Genomic DNA, 25,657 nt, shown 5'->3' on the forward strand with positions numbered 1-25,657 from the left:
GGGGGAGGGGGTGAACCAATTACCACAAAAAAAATCCATAGATCCCTTAGATGTCTTATAAAACTAGTTATTGCTGACACTTGGTAACTATACAAAAATGTTGTAACTCAGTAGATGCAGTGTATGTTATCTTATTACCGATCTTTAAACATGCATGCATAAAAGAAATAACATGAACACATGAGACACTAGATTTAATGTAGAAACCCAATATGGGAAAAACTACCAAGTAACTAGCTACTAATTTTCACTCTTTTGAAGTGAGCTCTGTTAGGAGCCAACCTAGTTAAAGGTTACAAAACACACTATTAGGTGTGACCTTGTTAGAAGATTATATCAACCTGCTAGGAGTGTCCTTATTAGAGGACTTTAGAACAATTCAATAGAAATCTCACCTTGTTAGAGGATTTACAAAATAGTTGTTAAACCAACTTTGTTAAGAGATTTAGAAACCACTACTACAATGATGAAAAAGCAACAATGACTTGACCTGAATGAGATGCAATTGAATTGCTCATACAGATCTCTATTCTACTTCACTAGATCCTCTCTGATCAAATACAACTTTTCTACTCCTCAAGGATATTTGATCCTTCTCCAAAATTTTCTCACACTTTCCTCTTCACATAATCAAGACATTTTCATGCTCACTCATTCATTCTTAGAATTCACAACTTGACTTTTCATATATACCTTACAAATAATCAAGTCAGCTCATTTACAAGTTACAATTACCAATAATCATTACCTTTTTTGGCTACAATTATTACATAAAAGAATTATATTTTATTTCCCAAAATAATGAAATCCTTCATTGGTTGACCCTGCTCGATAAACACTACTCTAGAAATGATTTCTAGTGTTAACCGACCGAAGCTCGATGAACACTGAGAACTCTGTAAAATCCTTTGGAGACCAAGTGAACTCGATAAACACTGAATTTCCTTCACTAACCTTGTGAGCTTGGTTACCATAGACTTCTTCCACAAAATCCTTCGATACCCGAGATAAATCGGTAGACACAAGAATTGCTTAACTAACCAACTGAACTTGATAGACTCTGTCTGCCAACTGACATGACATTTGTGTAACATCAAAGAAAACACACAATTAAACAATTGTATCCAATAGACTAGACTTACAAATTATGAAATATTCTTTTCTATTCAAGGTGTTTTTGAAATACCTTAAAGAATTTTATTAAATGATTGGTTATACAAAGTTTGGGAGAAAAAAATTGTTTCAACTTTACCCATTTTCATTTCTTTCAAAACCCTATTTCATAGTCCAAGATATTGTTAGTAAAATATTTTAAAATATTGGTTCCTTAATTTTTTTTGTGATCCCTTGGTTGATAGAAGAAACCCAAAGCTACATTCTCACATTGTCTTATCCTCAATTGTTTACTATTGGTAACCTTCCTCCATACTTGTGGAACATACTTTTTTAAGCTAAGGATGGTATTTAAGCACAAATCTATGTTATCTTAAAGGACATTCAAAACTATTGTGGCGAAATCTCATTTCTCTACCAAAACTTAGCTTTCTTTAAAAACTAAAAAAATCCCTTTTATAGATCTCAAAGTCTAGATCATCCTCATATAAATTTCATACAGAGATAACTTTAGTGGAGAATTTCACTTATCGAGGACCTTGAATTTAGTGAAAAAATTTACACTTTCAAGATGGCCATGTCACCCACACTTTATAAAAATTGGGTCTCATGCTTAAGTTAATTATAAATAATGATACATATTTATTTTTATTTTGGTGATGACTTTGCCAATGTAATCTAATCTTTCAACAACATAAATTAAATATTTTTCTCCTACACTTTTTGAGGCATGTCTTCACATTCACTAATCCATGGTAAAAAAATGAGTTTTTATGTAAAGTACATTGACCATAAAAGTCTCTCTATTTTAGAGACTTTCCAAGGAACTTTTTATCCTTCTAATCATTGGCCTAAAATAGATTTTACTATGGACAAGTGTTATTATTCAAAGAACTTTCTCTAAAACTTGTTGTTCTTTAGCATTTGAGCTAGAAATAGGATTAATACCATTGATTTACGATCATCTAACAGTTATTGAAAAGGGTTATTATATTTTGGATGATATAAAATTATAGTTTCTAGGTATTTGTACTTTTGGTCATGATTTTATTAAATAATAAAATATTCACCAAGGTTTTATAAAATTTCTATATGACAGAAAAAAATCACTGATAAAATCAAAAAATTTCCTACATTTGAAAATAAATTGCCAATACAAACTATTTTTTCCCCTAAATCTATATTAGATTCTCCATGATTTTATACATTCTTTCAAAGTGAGGTTTCTTAAAGTTATCCCTAATTTCATAGTGTTTTAAATAGTTATAGTATGTTATAATATCAAGATATTGCAAGTGTATATTTTAACATTCAAGAAAATACTACTTCGAAAAAGAAAAATAAAAATAGTAAATCATGTAATAAAATTAAAACTTATGTTTAGAACTAGAGCAAGGAATCCTATTAAAGAATATGTGAATTTTTTTCAAAAAGGTGTAGATTTGATAGGTAAGTTTCGATGGGAGAACAAAACCATTGATTTCTAATAAGCTTGACTTCAAGTACTTATATTAGAGAAAATATAATTCAAAAATGAATATTTCTTTATTGCACTATAGCAATACATGTCATCTATAATTTGAAATTAGAGGAAAAAAATATTATTTGCATATACTTGTTCAATGGTAACTACACCCTATATATTTGCAAACTAAAAAAGGACTTCAAAAATTAAAAAAATGCATAAATTCTTGCTAAAAATATTATAGGAATAAACTTCATCCAATTTCACATATTTCATCAATTTACATCATCTTTAAATTCTAATAAAAAATGCCACTTTTGTGTCATTAGAGTTGAACAATTTGTGTTTTGACATCTGTTTCCTTTAAAAAGGGTGACACTGGTTTGTAACTATACCCAAGAGCTTATCGAAAAAATTCTTAAGACTAACCACTTCAATAACCTAATCCCTAACATAGATGCTTGTATGGTGGTCTCTATTTCTCTTAGTATAGATTTTTCCAATCATATTACATTCGACCTTACTAATGACAATAGACTATGCCCACTCACCCTCCTTGGTGGTATTAAGTCTTTCTATTTATTTCAGAGGAAAGGTCACTATAGGAAAACTTTCCCTTTGTTGATGAAAAAACCCTCTCCCATGCCTGAGATGAATAAATCACCTTTCTCTTCTATTGAAAGCATCCTTGTTGACCAAAATTCTAAACGTGATTATGTCCTTGTGGAGGATCCTAAGCTTCTACTTCCTCCCAAGAATCTTGATTAGCCCTATTGGATGCACTAGTGTCAAACTTAAAGAAGGATTCTTCCCCATGTACCAAATTCAATTCATCTAAGCCTATCTATAAATATATCCATCAAGATTATAAACTAGATTTTGGTCTTAATGATAAGACCCTAAACCACAAACATAGAACAATAAATGCTAAAAAAATTATTCTTGAGAGACTAAGGAGGAAATCAATTAATAATAGTAAACAATCTTGTTCTATGGTGTTAGCCCCAATTGATAATGTTGAAGCTAAGGGAGATAATGTATGTGAAAGATACATATCAATTATTATGTTGTCATTGATTTCAAGCCAGTAGGGGTAAGAAAGTATGCTAATTCATTAAAGTGAAAAATCATCTAAAGGATGTAGAGCTGATTAATGAAGAGGATTTGTAAAGGAAATGGAAGAAAATATTGATAAGTAAAGGATTTGAATGGGCACATGACGAGTTAGGCTTTGATAGTATAATATTTATTTGATTATTTTACATGAGTTGATTAAGAGTTAAGATCATCTATAAGAAAGATATGTTGGTTGAAAAAGAAGGAAAGACTCTCTACGAAATTGAATTTTGTTTGTAAACTACTAGGCCTTCTTTAAACAAAATAAAAAATGATTGGTCAAAATTTTTAATTTTAATTCAACAGTACATAAATTTTAGGACAAAAAAAGTAGACATATGGTTGACCACCTTAACCAAAATCAAATAATAATATTTTTTAGTAAGATTCTAGATATAATAATTAGAATCATTCATAGATATGACAAATATTTTTGGGTATTTTTATTCTAAATAAATAATTAGTTATTAATTTCTACTATAGTATTTTTGGAATAAAAAAATCTCGTGCCTAACCAACTTAACTAATTCAAAACTTTGGAAATTTTTTATTGAAATCTGATTGAAAAAAATTATTATTAAAGAAGGGAGATTGCTGATAAAGAAATTTTTCAATCATTGTTTTGTCATTGATGTCAAACTTGCTATTTGCTGGAATGACAATTGCTTATAAGATCTAAGTACTATCACTTAGTTTATTGATAAAGAGGATTTAATCAATAAGATGTAACAAAAGAACCTAAGGAAAAGGTTGAGTTATGGTTTTGTAATGAAGTATAAGGATCAATTAAGACAATGGTAAACTTATGTATTGACATTATACTTGTAGGTACAGAGGTTGGCCACACTAAGAAACTCTAGAAGACTAAGTTGTAACAAAGTTGTCTACAAAGCTTGACTAAATTCATTAGTGGGTGCCAAGAAAGTTAGTTCATGCCAAGAAAATTTCCAATAAGTACCAAGAAAATGTAAAATCTAGTGTGTGCCAAGTGAAATAGAAGGTGTCGAGGAAAGTTCAAATGCTGAGCTAGAAAAATGTAATAGGTGTCGAGCATAAATAAAACTTAGTTGATGTTGAGTGAATCCACAGTAATTGTTGAGTAACAGAGTATGTACCGAGCATCAAAAAATCAATAGTGCCAAGTTGTTGAATTATTTAAAAAGTTAAAGAATCACTAGATTTGAGCCAACAAGTTTGTTACCTTGAATTTTGTGAACTAGATGGAGGATAAGGATGATGAGCTGGTGGCACAAAATTTTTGGTGAACCAATTTTGGGAAAATTTAGGTGGATTATTCATGATTTTTTTAGAAGAACCAAGATAAGGGGTAGATACATTGTATCTTACCTAATCTATTCAAACCCTAAAATAAGTGCTAGAAGAATAGAGTGGGAAAAGTATTCCAGACTTCTATTTAAGGAGTCACAGATTAAGAAGTATAAGGTTGGTCAGAGAGAGAGTATGTGGTTGAGGAGAAGGCATTGAGAAAGTGGAACATAGTATAGAGACTTTGCTTCAATAGGTGACCACATAGGTGATTACATTGGCACAACGAGCATGGAGACTCAATTAGACAAAGCTTAAAAAGAGTATACGCTATTAGAGCTGCAGAGACTGAAAGCCAAGAAAATTGGAGAACTAAATTGAGATCTAAAATCTACAAGTTATGTTGTGAGTTGTATTAGATGAAAAAGCACTTATTGTTACTCTCTAGCAATTGTATCAGTTAGGGATAAATCCTATGGACTTAGGTTGGTTTAATAGCCATGTTGTAAATCTTTTAATAGGGCGACATTCCAAGTGAATGTTCTAAATTCCTTTAACCAGGCTCACTTCTAATAGGGTGGTTGGAATCCCATAATTAGATCACATTTAACAATGTGTTTTGTAGCCTTTAACATGGTAGGCCTTTCATAAGGCATCACTTCAAAAGAGTGAAAAAGGAGTAGCATGTTACTAGTGGTTTTTCTCAAAATGGGTTCCACGTAAATCATTGTGTTATGTATTGATCTTTCATGTCTTATTCCTGCATGTTCATTTTTCAGTAACTTGCTAAGATCAATGTTTAGCTTAGATGTATGGTTAGTTTAAATGGGCTCATTATACTTAGTGAAAAAGTTTTATTAGGACATTTGGACCTTGAATAGCTAATTCACCCTCCCTCTCAATTATTCTAAAGCATTTCCAACATTTTTATAAAAAAAAATATTATAGTAGAAGCATAGAATGTGGTGAATCTTTCGGATTTTAAAAATGTTGTACCATTTGAAATTTATAGTTGTTTTTAAATCAATGTGTCAATCATCACTTTATATGTAACTCCATTAGAAAATAAGTAATAATTACTTACTAAACCCATAATTTGGAAAAGATTACATTTATGGAAATCTAATAACATACTTAAGAAACCCTTTTTGTTTCATCAAATTTTGATGGAAACAATTTGTCAGCTACATGTTTGAAGTAAAAAACACACAAGGACATGCCAAAAACAAGTTTTTCGGACATTTTTAAAGTTGACTATGCAGGGTTTCTAACCAACGATATAATAGGCCTTATAAAGGTATTATTTTTTGGATTTGGTGTTAGGATGAGTGGGGAAAAAGTTGGAATAGATTTTGAAATGCTTTAAGGCATTTCAAAACTACATAATTTTTAGGTTGTCACTTTTTGCAACACCATGATCCTGCACATACCCTACACTGAGATAAACAAATGAGGTTGGTAAAAGGACTAGTAATCTCCAAGAATTCATAGTAGTCACCAAGAATAAGTAAAAAATATGAAGAATGAACAGTATTAACTAGGAAAATCTAGTGGTAATTGAGTATAATATTGTCTAAGTAAGTGCAGTGTTAAGCAGGCAAGAGAAAGATGAACAATTTTTAGAGAATCAATTTGAGGCTAACATTTGATGAAAATATGGGTTGATAAAGAAGTTTATTAGATAAGGAAAAAGTTTATTATGACATCTATGGTTGTCAATATTCAAAGAAGATATGATGATGGAGATTTAATGATTTGAATTAAAGCTTAAAGTTCAAGGAGAAAGTGTAATACACAAGTTTTAGATTCAATGAATCTAAGCTGGATGAAGATTAAATGATTGTGATTAATTAGTAAAACATTAGATAATATATTAAAGTGACAATGAAATATCCATTTAAAGGATGAACAAAATGGTTGGTATTGTTGATCAAGTATTTAGTGAAAAATAAGATAGAAGGTGAAACTGAGTAGAGATGCATCATGCAATCAAGAAAATAAAGTGCAAAGTTGATATGTATGTGAGTGGATCAATTGGAATGAAGAAAATAAGATGAAATATGAGAAAATTGGAGATTTGAAATAACAAAGGTAGTTGCATTACTTGTTAGGTCATTTCATTATGACTTTCTAAACATTATAGCAGAAAAAATCTTAACTGAGTAGACTTAATAGTCTTATTTGTAAATCTTTTTAAGGTAAATTTCATTTGAATGTCTTTATGTACTTTAGATAAGGACACTCAAATGAGGAGTGATAAGGTCTAGATGATCTTGGCTGTAAATCCCTTAACAAGGTCACATCTAACAATTTATACATAACCTATAATAGGGTTAGCTCCTAACAGAGCTCACTTTCAAAGAGTAAATTTTTTGGGTTGTTGATTCTTGGGTGGGTTTTCCCTTAGTAGTGTTTTCATGTAAAAAATAATCATTTCAAAATGTGTAGATGATTTTGTTTCAATTTATTTCATGTTTCATTGTCTTTTGTTGCAACTCAATACTTATACATTGTTAATTTATGTGATACTTGGTAGATGAGGCTAATGTTGTTAACATTTTACTGGTAATGATTAAGTTGAATGTTAATGTGGATATTAGATATGTTACCAAGTTAATGCACTAAAAGTATAAAGTGTAAATTTGTTGTAAAGTTGTAAAGGACTTGAGGGTAACCCCTCCTCTCTAAGTTATCTAACAATCAGTATCAGAGCACAGTGCTTGAAGGAAAAATTTTAAAGGGACATAAGCTATAGACTAAAAGATGTATAAGAGAGATGTACCTAAGCTAAACAAAGAGATTAAGGAAAAGAAAGAACATAATAACTTGATGATAGAGATTGCTTCTTCTCTCAATTGTGATAAATATAATGATATCATAGATTGTGATACTACAAAATAAATGGGGGATAGGCCTCTAGTTGTTCATGAAGGATATCAATAGGAAAAGGCAAGTTTAAAGGTAAATTACCCCTGATTTTTTTCAAATGTAATGAAGTTGGTCATATTCCTTCTATATGTCCTAACAAGAGTAGAAATGATAAGTATGACAAGAGGGAGAATAAATACCAAAGGAAAAATTATTGTAAAGATAATAGAAAGATGTCTTGTTACCTAGCTAAGGAAGAAAACACCAAATCAGATTATGACAATCAAAATGAGGGCGAGGAAGTTGTGTATGTTGTTGTGAAAGAAGAGTTAGAGGAGGAAAGCTATTAAGAATAAAAATCTCTTATATCTCATGTTAGTAAGAACATTATTTGGATTATTATGAATGGTTGGTTGCATCATATGTCTAGTGATATTGATAAGTTTGATAAAATAGAGGAATATAATGGTATATTTATTAAAATTGGAAAAAATGTTCCATGTCTTATAAAAGGAAGAGGTCCACTAATTTTGAATGAAAATATTATATTTGATGCTTCTTATTAGGTTCAAGGCCTACATTACAATTTTTTGAGTGGGTCATAGCTAAATAGCATAGATCAACGACTAAAATTCAAGTATTGGAAGGTGAAAATCTTTAATGGTAATGGAAAAATATGGAAAACTAATTGCGACTAGTGATAAAACAAGAGGTAACTTATTATACATTAATTCCAATACAAATACATGCTTGTTTTTTAGAGTTGAAGATGTTAGGTTATGAAATAAGAGGCTCTATCATGTGAACATTGACAATATGATTAAAGTTAGTAGAAGGAAGAAAGTAAGAGCTTTACCAAGTATTCATAAGCTAGATACTACCATGCATAAAGAATATCAAATTGGAATGATGACTAAGTCAAGTTTCTCAAGAAAATAATATTCATCTAATGATATATATTGGATTTGGTTCATATTGACCTTTGTGGACCTAAGAAATATGTTCAAGCTATTATGGTGGTAGACACTTGATTCTATTTGTGATGATTATCAAGGAATGATGATTGTAATGTTTCTAAAAGATATACCTAATACACTTCAAATATTAAAATGGTATAAGGAAAGATTTGAGAAGGAAACTGGTAAGTAATTGAAATGTTTAAGATCTAATAGAGGAGGAGAGTTTATGTCTAATGAGTTTTTTGACTTTTGTAATGATAACATAATTAAAAGGAAAGCATCAACATAGAGGACACCAAAATATAATGACATTACAAAAAGGAGAAATAGATCCATTTTTTATTGTGTTAGAATAGTATTCATTGAGAAAGGAGTTGCACAAATATTTTGGAGATAGACTATCAGTACTATTGTCTACACCCCTAACTGTGTATAGTTGAAGAAAGGTACAAACAAGACATTATAAAATTTTTCATGGACACACACCAAATGTAAGTTATTTAAAAATATTTAGAAGTAGGTTTTATATTCATAAGTTTTATAGAAGTGGAAAGTTTGACTCAAAAGGAGATGAAAGAATATTCCTAGGACACTCTACTAGGACAAAATCATATAAGTTTTTGAATAAAATTACTAATACTATGGTTGAAAATGCAAATGTGAGAATTGATGAGTTTAAAAATAAGAATGATTAGGATAGCAATAAATAAATTGAAGACTATCATAGTTTTGTCTATTTACAAGAAGGAGTAGTGATACTTTACCTGAGAAGAAAACTGAGTCATAAAAAGAGGTTTACCAAATTCCAATAGATAGTCACCAAGAAACAACCTTATGTACCCAATCCACAAAATAACATACCAAGTAGAATGATGAGCCTAAGATGAGAAACAAAATTATTCAAGAACCAAGAACTAAACCTATTTTAGAAAAATATGTTAGAAGACATCATTCAAAAAATTAGTTAATTGGATATAAGAGTGTTGGCATTGTGATAAGAAGAAATTTGAAAGACAATACATATTTGAATTTTGAGTTGGAACATAGAATAGTGATGTTGGAGTTGAGGAAAGCCAACTCCAAAGACGCCCAAGATCACCTGCATGTGAGAACCTGTCAAAGAGAAGCCATAAAGAGGAAGAGCATGGAGCAAGGGAAAAACCCTAAATGGACATGAGAGACAATATGTGCAAACACAAAAAGAAAATGTATTTACAATATGCACAATGAGATATTATGTTGATATGTGATATGAAAATACAAAGAGGGAGCTCGCTTATAAAGAGCTCATGGAAGCTTGTAGAACAAGCTAGAAGGTGGTAGAAGATAAGGATGACAACCAAGCATCCACAAAAAGGTGGAACATGCTAGAAGGGAACAAACTCCCGTGTTGTCAACAACTAACCACTAAATGCATTAAATACTAAATATTAAATAAATGCATTAACCTAAGTAAGCTTAAGTAAATAGAATAAATAATAAATATTTAATTATTTACTCTAACAACCCCCCTTAAGTGCAACTTAGGGAAATGCCTTAAGCTCACAAAACTAAGATGAATACATAATGGGTCCCGGCAACGAGGCCGTGTTAGGTACCCAAGTACAATGCAAGAAAATGCAACCTTTGAAAGCGGGGAAAGAGAGAAAACCACATGGGAAAAACCCTCCCCCAAAAATAGGTAAGAACATAGTGAAGAACTAAAGAAGTCTCCAACTAGGAAAATTGTCCCCTAAAATAGGAACAAGGAGTGATCATGTAGAAGCATCACTAAAGCATGAAGAGCCGCAAAATCTGCCAAACTGCTGATCTGAAGAACCTCCATGGAAGAAGAAGGCATGAATCAAGCATGTCTATATGGTAGATGATCCATCTCACTGAAATGCATAGGTAGCCAGCCACTACAATTGCCTTGTATATAGGATCAACCACTGAATACATAGTTCACACTATCGAACCATTGAACCACAGATGCATTAGAACAACAACATAACTCCCCCTTAATGCAGATGGGGTGTGATGACAGGCAACTGAGAAGGTGAGCCAAAATCTCCTACAAACGAACCAAGAATGAGGAGAGAGGGAAAGAGGTACAGACACCTATAAAGACATGGTCAAACTGACTCTGCATGGGGATAATGTCATGGAAGGGACACTCACTTGACAAAGGGAGAATGCCTAAAATAGAAAACAAATAATCCCCCCCATGGTGCTTTATGAAAATAGTGCAAGTACAACTAACTCAAGACAACATTCATGATCCTTGAAATGCAAAAGTGGCACTTTATCTCAGTGCGATACATAAAAGTTCTTCAAAATGATACCTACAATGATCAAAACTAAAAACAAGCTACAACAAAACAAAGTACAGCCAAAAACAAGAGAATCCATGCCAGGAAAATGATCCTCGGGCCTAAAACACTCAAGATATCCACCATATAGCAAAAATGCAAAAACTATGATAGAAAGAGCAAAGGCCAAAAACTAAGGAAAAGGACTATATTTTTGAAAATGTGAGAAAACTAGCTTTCCAAAAATATAAAGTTTTTAAAAAGTGAGCATGGGACGCAAAAAATATGCATGTCGGAGTCAAAAAAAGGACTATGGACTTCAACTTAAAAAAGGCAATAAAAAAGCATCAAAACTTGAAAATACCTACACCAAAATCTTCGTCTCAGAACCAGCTTTTTGGCTCTTCTTTTGGATCAGAAAAATACCTCTGTATGCAAAAGTTATGGCCAAAAAACCAAAGGTAGGTCTAAAATGAAATCAGGAGAGGTGCATGCAAGGTTTGATGGCACAGTGCTGACATCAGCAAGTCATGTGATTAAATTTGACAATTTGGAGGTTGTCACTACAAAAAATGAGTGCCACATGGCATGTACGGATGACATGGCAGGGTCCACATGGCAAGTGCCACGTGTCACCTCCACACTGTGCCAAGTGGTGTTGTCTGTGCAAAAAATGTTGATTGGGCGATTACAGATGTGGTAGAAAATCTACGTCAAATGACTATTTTGGCACTTAGTTGGCACTAAGCTGGCATTGACAGAGGTAGGTAGGCAACAAACAGGCTGAAAACAATGGCCAAGAGGAGCTGCAGTGGAGTAGACGGCACAAAGGGAGGCGCCACAGTGGCCGGTGCCTGGCAGTCGAGCCGGGGCTACCTAGCGGCAGCTTAACCGGCTACGGTGGCGAGCAAGCGGAGCACGGGTGGCCACCCGGTGGTGTGCTAGCGGTGGCCCATTATTTAAATTTTTTTTCGACTCTATGTCCATACAGTCCGTACGACAGCGCCCTAGAGGCTTAAAAAAATCTCCAAAAATGCCCTATGTCCAAAAACAAAAAGTTTTATATGAATCCTGACTACAAACGGCCTTTTGGATCCAATGGTGATGTCTGTTTGGGCCCAATGTGCTCCAAAAAATTGCTGATCCCCTGATTTGAAGAAAAATGCACAAACAAACTAGGGTTTGTGACTTCAAATCACGGCTTCAAAATTCTTCAACCAAGCACCAGCAGAAAGGCTCTGATACCATGTTGGAGTTGAGGAAAGCCAACTTCGAAGATGCCCAAGATCACCTGCATGCGATAACCTGTCAAAGAAAAGCCATAGAGAGGAAGAGCAAGGAGCAAGGGAAAAACCCTAAATGGACATGAGAGACAATATGTGCAAACACAAAAAGAAAATGTATTTACAATATGCACAATGAGATATTATGTTGATATGTGATATGAAAATACAAAGAGGGAGCTCACTTATAAAGAGCTCATGGAAGCTTGTAGAACAAGTTGGAAGGTGGTAGAAGATAAGGATCACAACCAAGCATCCACAAAAAGGTGGAACATGCTAGAAGGGAACAAACTCCCGTGTTGTCAACAACTAACCACTACATGCATTAAATACTAAATATTAAATAAATGCATTAACCTAAATAAGCTTAAGTAAATAGAATAAATAATTAATAATTAATTATTTACTCTAACAACTGAAAGATGCTTTGGAGAATAAGGATTGGATCAATGTTATGAATGAGGAGATTAAAAAAATTGAGAAGAATAACACATGGACACTAGTACCAAAACCTAGAGACAAAATAGTTAGGATTAACATCAGACAGAAATAAAAATTACATGAAAATAAAACCAATATGAGAAAGTAATAGATCGAAAAGAAGAGAAGACAAAACACCAAGATTTAATGTGGTTCATCCAATCCCTAGGCTTCATCCACCAACAAAAAGTTAGATATTATTATTATCTAGTGATTGTAAGTTTTAATCCCTTATAGCTTAATACCACAACAAGAAGCTACAATATCACCATTACATTATGAAATCCCTAAGCCTAAGAATATTTATACAAGCTTTCGACACTAACAAAATTAGGTTTAGAATAAGTCATCCAATAAGAAAATAGCAATTGATGCCTTTTACAATATAAGGTCATTTATTTCTTTGAGGGTGATGCCCCCAAAAACCCCCACAGGGGCATTGCCCCTTGACCCCCCCTATACTATGATAGGGAACACACTTGACACACTAACCCAGGAGCCCACAGGGGCAGTGTTCCTTGACCCTATCTTGGGGGCATTGTCCCCAAACCCCCATATAGATAATATGGGGAGAAAATAATGCCGAATAAACCTTTGAGTTTGATTAGGCTCCACATCACAACAATCTCCTATTTGTAGGCTAATCAGACTCTACAACAATAACCTCCTAGTTGGAGACTGATCATAGAACTGCTAAACCTATAGCTCCTAGTGTAATATCAAACCACCCTAGACTTTGATGTTCTTTTATTTTGTTTAGTCTAGAAAACCAATCAAAGCTGAAGAGGAGGCTAGCTTCTCCCTTCTTACTACCTTGGTAAACATATCTGTTAAATTATCATTGTATGTATCTTCTCCATCTTTAGCTATCCATCATCCAAAACTAACCAAATGAAATGATACTGCAACTATATATGTTTTTTCTTTGAATGTAGAGCTAAACTCTTTAGAAGATCAATGACACTCTAGCTATCTAGAAACAAATAATTATCCCTTTGTGGGTGTCCCATTTCTTCCAAGGAGAACTAAAGCCATATCATCTCCTTGGTTACCTTTGTAGCAGCAACATACTCTGCCTCTATAGTGGATAAAGCATTAACCTTCTATAACCAAGAAATCTAGCTCACTGCTACCCCACCAATAGTAAATACATAGCCTATAATACTTCACCTAGTTTCAATGTCCCCTACCAAATTTGAGTCAACATAGCCCTATAAATTAGTATTAGAGCTCCCAAAATGTAAACATTTCTTAGACATTCCTCTCAAATATTTGAGTATCCATTTAATTGCATTCCAATGCTCAATTCCTCAATGACTCATATACCTCCTAAAACCTCCCACTACATGTGCAATATCTGGCCTAGTACATACCATAGTATACATCAAGCTTCCTACACCTAAGGAATAAGGTACCTTGGTTATCTTAGCCTCATCTTCTTGTGTCTTTGGACACATCTCCTTAGTTAGTTTCAAATGACCAGGTAAAGGTGTGCTAACAACTTTATCATTTTCCATAGAGAAACATTGCAATACCTTCAAAATATAGTCAACTTGAGATAGTGTTAGTTTTCTATTTTTCCTATCTCTCCAAATTTTCATATCAAGGATTTGTTTTGTTGTCCCCAAATCCTTCATATCAAATGAATGTGCTAATTTTTCCTTTAACCCCTTAATGTGATCCATGTTAGACCTAAATATAAGGATATCACCAACATATAAACATAAAATAATGTAGTTGTCATCATCTAACCTCTTAAAATAAACACAATGATTTGAATGACACCTACTATATCCATTCTCATGCATAAACCTATCAAATTTCAAATACCATTGCCGAGGTGCTTGCTTCATGCCATATAATTTTTTTTACAATATGCACACTATGTTCTCCTTATATTTGACTTAAAATCCTTGTTGTTTTACATAAATACATCTTCATCCAAATACCATTAAGAAAGGTTGTTTCAACATCAAGTTTCTCCAAATATAAATCTTCAGTAGCCACAATACTTAAAACAATGTGAATAGAAGTCATTTTAACAATAGGAGAGAATATCTCATCAAAATCAATGCCCTTTTTCTATGCAAATTATTGTACCAATAACCTGGCTTTAAATAATTTCTTACCTCCATCCTCTCCTTTCAACCTATAAACTCATTTATTCTATAAAGCCTATTTACCTACAGGAAACTTACATAAATCTCATGTCTTATTTTTTAGCAAATGGTCCATTTTTTTTTTCATTGTAGATTCCCACTGAGTCTTTGTATCCACCTATACAACTTCATCATAACATTTAGGTTCACCAACATTAGAAAGTAAAATAGATATAAAGAAGGAGAAAATCTTTTTGGAGATCTACTTAGTCTTGTTAACCATCTAACATTCACTTATATGTGTGGTATTTGTTGTTGGGATTGTTGCACATCATGAGGAACTACATGAACATCATTTTTTGGAGTATTATCTAGCACTACATAATCATTTTTTTTCTTCTCATGTTGCTGCAACATATCTTTGTACAACACTTTCTAATTGAGTATGACATCCTTGCTTCTTATAACTTTATGATTTTCAAAATCCCAAAGCCTATAACCAAATTCATAAATGCCATATCAAAAAAATACACATTTCTTTGACTTAGCTTCCAACTTAGTTCTATTTTCAGAATCTATATGAGAAAATGCTTCACAACCAAAGGTGTTGAGAAAATAATAACTCACCTTATTACCATTCCATGCTTCCTCTGGAATACCACAACCCAAAGGAGTAGAGGGACCTCTATTAATCAAATATACAATAGTGTTGATAGCCTTTGCCCACATGTTTAAGGGCAACCATGCATGCAACCCCATGCTCTTTGTACACTTCATTATAGTCATGTTCATGCATTCCACCACTCCATTTTCCTATGGAGTCCATGGAACAATTTTTTGTCTACTAAAAATACCATTAGTGGAGAAATAATCTTAAAATTTTTGATTGCAATACTCACCACCATTATCAAAGCTGAGACATTTTAATTTTTTACCAACCTTGTTTTCATCCAAGCATTTTTGTTTCTTACATTTTTTAAATACATTAGATTTTTGTCTAAGGAAATAAACCCATACTTCTCTTGTTGCATCATCAATAAATGTAACATAATAATGAGAGGAACCAAGGGAAGATACCTAAGCTAGTCCCCATACATCTATATGCACAAGCTCTAATCTCTTTTTTTTTTTCCCTTCCCACTCTTCACAAAACTAGAATTCTTTTGTTTTCCATAAAAAAAAAATTTCACAAAAATCCATATTAACACATTTCAAACCTAGTAAAACTCTCTTAGAATGAAATAATTTCATACAAATCTCACTCATGTGCCCAAGTTTGTGGTTCGATAGTGTTGTATCAGAATCTAAAACATTTGTTTCTTCTCCTTGCTCAATGGTAGCAACTATTCCTAAACAGTCACATTTCTCTGAAATAATCAAAGTAGAAGGAATAGTACAAGGGAACCTTTTGAAACCTTCCAATTTTTTTCAAAAAAGTAACTACACAACTATCATCATTGAGTAGCCTTGTTAAAATTAAATTTCTACTCAACCTTGAAATATGTCTAACCTTGTGTAGTAACCAATGATTCCCATTCTGCAACTTAATCTTAACTTTTCCCTTTCCAACAATTTGATAGGGTTCATTATCCCCCAAATAAACAAGCCTAGAATCCCCTTGGACATAATCAATACATAAACCTCTATGAGGTGTTGTATGAAATAAAGCACCAAAATCTAAAACCCATGGATCATCAACACTTTATAACTTGAAAGAAGCAAGGCCTCCTCTTTGGATTTGTTACTTACCACATTTTTCTCCTTGTTCCCTTCTGGCTTATCTCCTTCATTGTTCTTTTGAGTCCACCAATATTTGTTCTTATGCCTTGGTTTACCATAGTACTGACAATCTCTTGGTCCTCTAGATTAAGACCTCTTCCCCTTTGACTTTCCTCTTGATTTTCCATGTTTTCTAGAATTATTTCCTCTCTTAGTCATTCTACCTCTTATTTGTGTGTTCAAAGCACTTCCTGATGTAGATCCACCTAAGGCTTTCCTACAAATTTCCACCCTTGGAATAACACTAATCACATCATCAAATTTTAGGGTACTAGATCCAAAAAAAATTACTTGCAGCCATTACCAAGACATTCCATCTTTTAGAGAAAGAACACAAAATCAAGAGAGCCCTAATTTCTTCATCAAAATTAATACCTACAGAAGATAAATAGCTAGTAACAGTAATAAACTCATTTAAATGATCTACAATAGATTCAAATTTTATTATCTTCATATTAAATGAACACTTCATGAGAAATACCTTGTTTGAAACATAGGGCTTTTCATATAGTTTCGCTAGGATTTGCATAAACTCTTTTGTCATCTTCACTATTGTAATGTTAAATGTCATTGATGGTGCCAAGAAAAATTGAATTCTTCCAAGTGTCTTTCTATCTAAAATCTCTCAATCCTCATCTATCAAAATTCCTTGTTTCTTGGCTTTTCCTTCCATTTGCTTCCATTAATCCTTCTAATAAACATAGTCCTCCATTTGCATCTTCCATAACTAAAAGTTTTTCCCATTAAACTTATCCACCTTTAGATTACCCTCATCTATCATCACTCCCACTCAAACATGAGACTCCCACTCAATCATGAGATCTTCCTATATAGGATTGCTAAAAAAATAAAAATTGATGGTCTGGCTAAAATAAAAAATGACGACCAACCTAGATCTAATAGATATAATAGTTAAATGAAAATATAACCAATATTAGAAAATAATATATTGGACATAATAGAACACAAAAAACCAAGATTTAATGTGGTCCACCCAATCCTTGGGCTACATCCACCAACAACAAGTCTAATATTATTATTATCTAGTGATTACAATCTGTAATCCTATATAGCTCAATACTACCACAAGAAGCTACAATATCACCATTACATTATGAAATCCCTAACCCTAAGCCTTTTTATACAAGCTTTTGTCACTTATAAAATTAGGTTTAGAATAAGTCATCCAATAAGAAAATAGCAGTCAATGCCTTTTATAATATAAGGTCATTTTTGGCTTTTGGGGTGCTCCCCTAAAAATCTTTGTGGGGACATTGCCCGTTGACCCCATCCTGTAATACAATAGGGAGCACACCTAGGGCATTATCCCAAGACCCTGTAAAGGTGCTTCCACTTGACCCCATCTTGGGGGCATTTTCCCCAAACCTCCATAGAAATACTATGGGGAGAAAATTGCACCAAATAAACCTCCAAGTCTGATTGGGCACCACATCACAACAAAAAAGTTATTGGAACAAAATGGATTTTCAAGAATAATTTTAATGAGAATGGATAAGTTTTAAGGAACAAAGAAAGATAGGTATGTAAAGGATGTGCATAGGAAGAAGGAATTTCTTATGGTGAAACATTCACACCTATTGCAATATTGAAAGGAATAAGAATACTACTTGCATATAGCCATACAAAAGATTCATGTTCTATGAAATGGATGTCAAGTCTTCATTTTTAATGGAATTCTAGAGGAATAGGTCTACATTGAATAACCTAAAGGATTTTTTGATCCATATCAAAGTGACTTGGTATGTAAATTGCACAATACTTTATATGGATTGAAGGAAGTGCACCAAGAATGATATGAAATATTGCAATCCTATTTAATGAGAATTGGTTTTGTTATAAGTAGTGACAACTATAGTCTATACTTTAAAATTAAATTTAAAGATAAGTTCTTAACAATAGAAATATTTTTTGATGACATCATATTTGGAGGAAATGGATTGATGTGCAAGCCATTTTCTCATGACATAATAGAATAGTTTGAGATGTCAATGTTTAATGAGATTAAATTCTTTATTGGTTCAAATTTTCATCAGACTAAGGAGGAATATACATTACTCACTCAAAACACATAAAGGAGAAAATAAAAACTTTTGACATGGATGAGTCAAGACCAGTAAGTACGTTGGAATACTTTATAATAATTGAGGGGGGGGGGGGGGCGGTGAATAAGTTATCCAAGGTCCAAATGTATAAAGAAAACCTTTCACAGCTAGGTGAACCCATAAAACCTTTATCTTCATGCATGTATCCATAAGATTATGCAATCACTTAAAACTTGTAGGTTACTATCAAATCAAATTGTAGAAATGTAAACATGAAACATAATAGATTCATCAACATGCTTGATATAATTATTTACATGGAAACCCAATTTGGGAGAACCCACCAGTAACATGCTACTCCTTTTCACTCTTTTGAGGTGATGCCCTATGAAAGACCAACCATTTTAAAGGTTACAATACACACTGTTAAATGTGACCCTGTTAAAGGATTTCAATCACCCTATTAGGAGTGAGCCTTGTTAGAGGACTTTAAACCATTCACTTGGAATGTCACCTGGTCAAAAGATTTACAAATGATTGTTAGGTCAACCTTAATCCAAAGGATTTACCCTAGATTGATACATTTATGAGAAATTAACAGTAAGGCTTGATTTGATAACAACTTAAAACTCTATTTGCGAATTGTAGATCAATGTTTTAGTTTTCCATTCTACTTGGCCTTCACACATTTAAACTCTAATAGCTTGTTCAACCTTCAAGCAGTCATACCCTTAAGCCTTATTTCTTAACATGCCAATGCAGACTCTTCTCTTAGGTCACTTGATGAAGCAAAACCCTTCACTGCTTGTCTTCCTTAGGTTCTTGCACATGAAAACCTTTGCATCTAACCAACCATTCCTATAAATAGGAAGTTAAGATCTTTTTTTTCTCATTCTCCATCATCCAATTTAGGTTTAGGACAGATTAGGTAGGATACACTGAATCTACCCCACATTTCATATCACTTCTAGAAACTTCTCCTTGAATCCTCTTTAAATTCACCTAAAAATGGTTTACCTTAAATTCTGTGCAACCAGCTCATCAATCTTATCTTACACCTAGTTCACATAATCCAAGAAAATAAACTTGTCAACTTAGATCCATCACATTCATGATCTCTTAAATAATACATCTACTTGGCATTAGCAAGATTCTGATGCTCAACACATACTACATTTCTTAGTACCCTCTATGAAATTACTTGGCACAAACTAAAATTTATTTGTACTCAAAATCAACTAAACTTTACTTAGCATCTACTATTTTTCTTCACATACACTAGAATAAACTTTTACTCAGCTCTAACTAATTTTTTGCTTGGCTTGTACTAACTTTTCTCGGCACCTACTATTCACTCAATCAAGCTTGGTAGACAAAATTTGTTTCACTTATTCTTCTAAACTTTTTTAGTGTAACTAACCTTTGTAACTATAAATAGATTATCAATACATCATGTTATGACTATCTTAGCTGATTCTTGTACTTCTTTACATAATCATAACTCAACCTTTCTTCTAGGTGCTATTGTTATATCTATTGATCAAATCCTCTTCATTAATCAAATAAGTGATAGTACTTAAATCATGTAAGTAGTTGTCTTATCGACAAATACTAGGTTTGACATTAGTGTAAAAATAATGATTGAAACATATTGATCATACTTCTTCAACAATCTTCTTCAATATATTCTCAACAATCTCCCTCTTTACTATTTTTAATCTATTCTCAACAATCTTCATCTTTGGCATTGATGGCAAACCAAACTGACTAGGTTAAAATAGTAGGACCAACAAAATGCCAAAAAAAAAAAAAAATCTTGTATTGAAATCTTTTGAATAGGTTAAAAACCTCTTCCTTATAACTCCCCCTGGATTACTTCTTGTATCTCCTTCTTACTAAGTAGATGTTAGGAATGTTCTTTCTTTGTTCTCCTAATCAGTAACTATCTTCCTCTAAGATCAATTTTAATTCATTCTTGTATTTCTCCCTCTAATTTGTAAATCTCTCCCTCTTTGATAACAATGCCAAAGACTTGTCATCTTAACATGCAGATATGAACTTCTTCAATTTCTTTCTTTGTCACCTTTCTTGTGATTGATTTGAAGTGTCAGTTCTTTGACTACTTTAGGCAACTCCTAAAGTAAGATCCACTACATCAATGTGTAATATATGAAAATCAACTTGTTTGATGTAGGGCACTCCTTTTATTACTTAGATAGCCATTGATAGTGGTATCACCCCTAGTTTACCTCTTAGATACTCATGAGCATCCTTAGATAATGCTTTTGTGAATATATTAGCAATTTTCTCTTTTGTGTTAATATATTCCATCTTCACCTCTTTGTCTTGAACTAATTCTCTCAAGTAATGATACTTGATTGCAATATTGTTAGTCTTTGTGTGCATCACAGGATTCTTTGATGTGTTTATAGCACTTTTATTATCACAATAAAGTGTTACCATTTATATGATCTCTTCCTTCATACTTTTGAGTAATTTTTTGATCTATACAATGTTTGTACAATTTATAATAGAAAAAACATATTCAACTTTAGCAGTAGATTGTACAGTGTAGTTTTGTTTCTTGCTAGTCCATGTAACCAACCTCTTACCTAAGAAAAATGCTCCTCCATTGGCACTCTTCCTATCATCAATGTTTCCATCCCAATCAACATTTGTATAGGATCTTAATTCAAATTTCTCATTTTTCTCATAGTATAGACCAAACTCATATGTTCCTTTCAAATATCTCATTATTCTCTTTACAACCATCAAATGATTCTCCCTAGGATTGGCAAAGAACCTTGTAACTATCCCTATAGATAATGCAATGTTAGGTCTTCTATGTACTACATATTGTAATTTACCAATCATAGACTTGTATAATATTTAATTCACCTCAATTGAATCATCATTCTTTGACAACTTGTGTGCTTTCACCATAGGTGTACTTACTAGTTTGGAATCCTCCAATTCAAAAGTTTTCAATATTTCTTTGACATATCTTGACTAAGTGATGTATATACCATATTTCACTTGATACACTTGCAAACCCACAAATAATTTGATCTCTCAAAATATATACATTTCAAATTCTTATCTCATTTCATTTGCAAAAGCCTTACATAGAGCATCTTGACCTCCAAATATGATATCATCAACAAAAATTTCAGATAACAAAATACCTTTCCCTTTTTCTATCTTCATGTACATATTGTTGTTATCATTAGTCCTTTCAAATCCAATCTTCACAAGATAATTATGAAGTCTCTCATACCATATAAATCTTTGTGTAATCTACATACCATGTTCTTATTGTTAATATCAAAAAATCCTTCTAGTTGTTATATGTAAACTTCTTTCTCTAATATACCATTTAGAAATGTAGATTTAAGATCCATTTGATAAATTTTGAAACCTTTGTATGTAGAATAAGAAATTAAAGTTTTTACTCCTTCCATTCTAGTAATATGGGCAAATGTCTCTCCATAGTTAATTCCTTCTTCTGCACATCTTGTTGGAAATGATTGAAAAGATCATAAGAAAAGTTGTTGGAATGATCATATAGAACTGGTAAAGAATGGTCTCAATCATTGTTTTGTCATTGATGTCAAACTTGCTACTTGTAGGAATGACAATTGCTTTTAGTGATAAAAATACTATCAATTAGTTGATTGTCAAGAAGGAGGCAATCAATAAGATGTAACTAGAACACCTAGAGAAAGGTTGAAGTTATGATGTTGTAATGAAGTACAAGGATCGGCTAAGCCATTGATGAAAAAGATTATTTGATGACATACTATAAGATACAGAGAATGGGCACACTGAAATATATCAAAGATGTATGGCTTTAGCTAAGTCTTTTGTAAAGCCCAACTAAGTTCATAAGAAAGAAGGAGCCAAGCAAGCTAGCAAGTGCCAAATAGATTTCTAGTTGAAGCCGAGTAAACTTTAAGAGCCAAGTAAACTTCAAGTGCTGAGTAAACTTCAAGTGCCGAGTAAACTTCAAGTGCCAAGTAAACTTTAGGTGTCGAGCAAATATAAGTGCCGAGTAACACAGAGATGCCGAGCACCAATAAAACTAATGGTACCAAGTAACATAGAGATGTCAAGCACAGTAAAACCAATAGTGCTGAGTAACATAGAGATGTCAAGCATTAGTAAAACCCATAGTGTTGAGTAACACAGAGATGCCGAGCACTAGTAAATCAACAATTATATCGAGTTGCTGCATTATTTTGAAAATCAAAGATTCGCCAGATCTAAGCCAACAAATTTGTTACTTAGAAGTTTTTGAATTAAATGGAAGATAAGAATGATGAGCTGGTGGCATAGAACACCATGTAAAATGTTTTTAAGGTTACAACTGACGAAGTTTGTAGATGAGAACAAGATATGAGGTAGATACAATGTTATCCTACCTAATCTAGTTTGAAACCCTAAAATTGGAGAAGGAGAATTGAGCGGCAAAGAGAAATCAGATTTCTATTTAAGGAGTCATAAGTTAATGAAGATAGAGAGAGAGAGAGGCAGTCAAGCATGAAAGCATGAAATGTTGAAGGAGGTGCTAAGGAGAAAAGAGAGCATAGTTACTCTATTTTAGTAAGAAGACCCTCGATATGGATGCATTGGTACAATGAGTTAGAAGACTCAAGGAGATGAAGCTTGAAAAGAAGACAAGAAATTAGAGCTGAAGTGATTGAAGCCAGGCATAAGGATTGAACTGAAAATGTGATCTAAAATCTATAAAGTATGTTGTAAGTTCTATCAGATCAAAAGGCCATTATCGTTACTTTCTAGCAATTGTAATAGTTAGTTTGAATCCTATGGACTTAGGTTGGTTTGATAGCCATGAGAAAAATCCTTTAATAGGGTGACATTCCAAGTGAGTGTTTTAAAGTCTTTTAACTAGGCCCGTTCCTAACAGTTTGGTGAAATCCTCTAACAAGGTCACATTTAATAGTGTGTTGTAAGCCTTTAACAGGGCAGGCTTTTAACAGGGCATCACTTCAGAAGAGTGAGAATCAAGTAGCATGTTACTTGTGGTTTTTCCCAAATTGGGTTTCCACGTAAATCATTGTGTCATGTGTTGATCTTGCATGTTTTATCTTTGCATGTTGATTTACTGTAACTTGCTAATATGGTTGATTTAAGTTTGGATGGATGAAAAGTGTATGGATTCATTAAAAGTAGTGAAAAAGTATTAATAGGGCATTTGAACCTTGAATAACTGATTCACTCCCCCCCCCCCCTTTCAGTTATTCTAAAGGGTTCTAACAATTGGTATCAGAGCTTGACTGCTGACTTAGTTTGAAGGGACTATAAGCAGAAAAGATCAAAATGCCTAAGAGAGAAGTTCTCAAGCTCAAAAAAGACAAGTTTGTTGCATGGCAAAGCTTGATGAAGTTATATCTTGGATCCATAGGAGATTATGCCCAAAATTCAACTGTTACTAAACATGTTGATCCAATAGGCCCTCTTACTGTAGAAGACATGAAAAAAAAGCAAGAACATAATCAGACAATGTTGGAAATGGCCTCTGCACTCAACTATGCTGAATTTGATGATATCAAAGCATGTGATACTGCATTCAAAATGTGGAAAGCTCTATCAAACATCTATGGAGGAGATTAGAATGTACAAAGAGTAAAAAGAGAAAGTCTCAGAGGAAAGTTTGATGATATGAAAATGGAGGAAAATGAAAATGCTGCTCAGTATGGTGCAAGAATAAAGGAAGTGGTAAGTGCAATAAGATGCTTGAGTTTTCAACTGGATGAAGACATTATTAATAGTAAGTTCTTAAGAACCTTGCTCCCTATCTATGCTATTAGAGTATCAGCAATACAAGAGCTAAGATGTATACCAAGAAACAATCTAAGTTTTGAAGGTATAGTAAGTAGACTCACTGTATTTGAGTTATCTAATTTTGACAACTACAGACCAGAGAATGTTGAATCTATCTTTAAAGCCAAGTTATCATTGAAAGATGCTAAACAGGTGAAATCAAAGAAAGGAAGAAAAATGAAGTATGTATCCAGTGACAGTAGCAGTGATGAGGAAGATGTGGAACAATTGGAAGCATTGCTTGCTAGAAGATTTCATAGAGGTAAAGAAAAATTCAAAGGTAAGATGCCTATCATTTGTTTCAATTGCAATGAAGTAGGTCATATTTCTGCCAGGTGTACACAGAAAAAGGATTACAAGGAAGGCAACAAAAACAAATTCAGAAGAGATGATGATAAGAGAGATTACAAAGAAAAAGGTAAGAAGTGTTACATTGTTGAAGAAAATTTTGATGACAATGATGATGAAGTTTTTTATGTAGCCATGAAGGATCAATCTGATGAAGAAGAGCCCACAACACAGGTAACATGTATGAACAAGAATAAAAGGTGGATCATAGATAGTGGATGCTCACATCACATGATAGGAGACAAAAGTAAGTTTGTTAACTTTACTCAGTATGATGGAAATAGTGTTAGATTTGGTAATGATGCTCCATGTCAAATCAAAGGAAAAGGTTCCATTAAGCTCACAGAACAAATTTCATGTGATAATGCATACTATGTTGAAGGATTAAACTACAATTTGCCAAGTGTCTCATAGTTAGGCAATATAAGATGCAAAGTAGAATTTGGAAACAAAATTGCAAAAATTTATGATACTAATGGTAAACTGATAGGAAAAGGAGATCAAACAAGGAGTAATTTGTTTTACCTTGATATGGATGATGTTTCTTGTTTTATTGAAAAATTTGACGATGAATGGTTGTGGCATAGAAGATTATGTCATGTCAACTTTGACAATTTGGTCAACATCAGTAAAATGAATAAAGTCAGAGGTTTACCAAAATTGAAGAAGCTTGATAATATCAT

General features: G+C 32.8%; 1 pseudogene; it reads left to right on the forward strand.

Annotated features, from left to right (window-relative positions):
* The first annotated feature begins 11,693 nt into the window (after window positions 1-11,693).
* Window positions 11,694-25,657, forward strand: part of LOC149540323 (glutamate--tRNA ligase, cytoplasmic-like) — a 100,130-nt pseudogene continuing 86,166 nt past the window's right edge.

Source organism: Cupressus sempervirens, chromosome 9, assembly GCF_028749045.1.
Source record: "Cupressus sempervirens isolate cs-2001-9-10 chromosome 9, ASM2874904v1, whole genome shotgun sequence".
Classification (NCBI taxonomy): domain Eukaryota; kingdom Viridiplantae; phylum Streptophyta; class Pinopsida; order Cupressales; family Cupressaceae; genus Cupressus; species Cupressus sempervirens.